The sequence below is a fragment of the Chaetura pelagica genome, unplaced genomic scaffold, assembly GCF_000747805.2.
Source record: "Chaetura pelagica isolate M959 unplaced genomic scaffold, ChaPel_1.0 scaffold462, whole genome shotgun sequence".
NCBI lineage: Eukaryota > Metazoa > Chordata > Aves > Apodiformes > Apodidae > Chaetura > Chaetura pelagica.
In genome coordinates, this window is record NW_009952454.1 from 538,099 (window position 1) to 540,027 (window position 1,929).

Here is a 1,929-nt window from a genome sequence, read left to right on the forward strand (position 1 = left end):
GTGCATCTGCAGTTCCCAGGAGTGGGTTTTCCATCTCTGGCTGGTTCATCCAGGCTGTTCCTGGTGGCTCCTGCAGGGCCCAGCTCAGGGGTGTTTGGCAGCAGCCTGGCTTGAGAGCAGCCTGCCCTGCTCCCCGTGTCTGCCTGTGCCCCAGCAGCTCAATCCCTCACACAAAAGAGCAGCAAAGTCAGGGCCTGCCCTGGATGCAGCTCCAGCTCTGCTGAGCCCTTGCCCAGGAAATCACAGAGTCATGGAATGGTTTGGGTTGGAAGGGAACTTGAAGATCATCCAGATCCAACCCCCCTGCATGGGCAGGGACACCTCCCACCAGCCCAGGCTGCTCCAAGCCCCATCCAACCTGCCCTTCAACACTGCCAGGGATGGGGCAGCCACAGCTTCCCTGGGCAACCTGGGACCCTCATGGTGAAGAATTCCTTCCCAATGTCCAACCTCTGTCTCCCTCTTCCAGTTTAACACCATTACCCCTCATCCCCTCACTACACCCTCTTGTAAAAAATCCTCTCCCAGCTGGGCTGGAGGCCCCTTCACAGGCTGGAAAGCCAAGGTTGCCAACCAGCCCTGCCCAAGAGCCAAGAAGCTGAGCCCCAGGGTCTGCAGTGCCCCCCTGGCAGCTCCAGGTGCTCCAAACATTTATTCCTCCAGGCATGGAAAGGCTCAGGCTGAGCAGGGAGGGGCCTGGGGCAGGAGCCTGCAGAGCCTGATATAAATACACTGGGATTGAATAAACTTTGGCTCAGTCACCAGCTGAAACCTGTGGGGAAGGTGGGGCCTGTGGGCAGGGAGGGTTGGGGATGAGCTGGTGCCATTTGCTGCCTGGCAGGGGAGCAGGACAGTGTGGGTGGGTGCGGGAGCTGAGGAGGGGGACTGGGAGCAGAGGAAGGGGACTGGGAGCTGAGGAGGGGAAGCTGGAGCAGAGGAGGGGGTCGGGCTGTGCTGAGGCAGCTCCAACCCATGACCCCCCCTGTCCCTTTGAGCTGTGGTGGTTTTGGCTGAGGGACCCAGCCCTTGGTGCAGCTTCACCCAGCACATTTTTTTTCCTCAGCTCCCTTGAAGCAGGTCCTGTTGTGAAGTAAAGGAAACCAAAGCAGCTGAGGCAGAGCTGATGGTTTCCCCACAAACCAGGAGCCTTTTCATGTCCCTCCCCTCTGAGGCTGTTACCTGCAGGCTGGGATGACAACACCTCCATTCCTGGGGGGTAAATCCAACCTGCTCCCAACTTGGCAGAGCCAGAGAAGAGCCAGGAGCTGCCAGGGGTGAGGAGGCCCCCCAAGAAGAGGCTGCTTCATTTCCCTATTGTGCTTAATCATTCAGAAAAATAATAATAATTTAAAAAAATAAAAAGAAATAATGCAGGAACCAGAGGCTGGTACAGTGAATAAGCCGTTTTATTTTTGTCCTGTGCTCACACAATCTCTCTTCTTTCCCTGACAGGTCACAGAGCATTAAAAGTAAAAGTTTCTAAGAGGAAAAAAAAATAATAATTTAAAACATACACGCAGGGCTCCCTTCCCACCTCCCCCACCCCCACCATCTCCACCACTTGTGCTTCAACTCATCTCTAAGTGCAGCCTCCACCCTCAGGAGCCAGGGCTGGGGGTGCCCATGGGGGTCTCAGCCCCTCCAGCATCTCATGCCACTCAGGCCCCCAGCAAAGGCCCCGAATGCCCCAAGATCCAACTGCTTTTCCCAGAGCCTGGAAAAGAAAAACCATTCCCACAGCTGGACATTATCCCTCTCCAGGTCTCCCTCCTGGGCTTTCCATCCCTTGAGTCACCAACCCCCCCAATCTTCCCTCCACCCTCTCTCTCCCTGTATCACATGCACAGGACTGTGACTTTTTTTTTTGTTCTTTTCTTTTTTTTAAGCTTTTTTTTTCAATTTTTTTTTGTTTTTTTTGTTTTGTTTTGT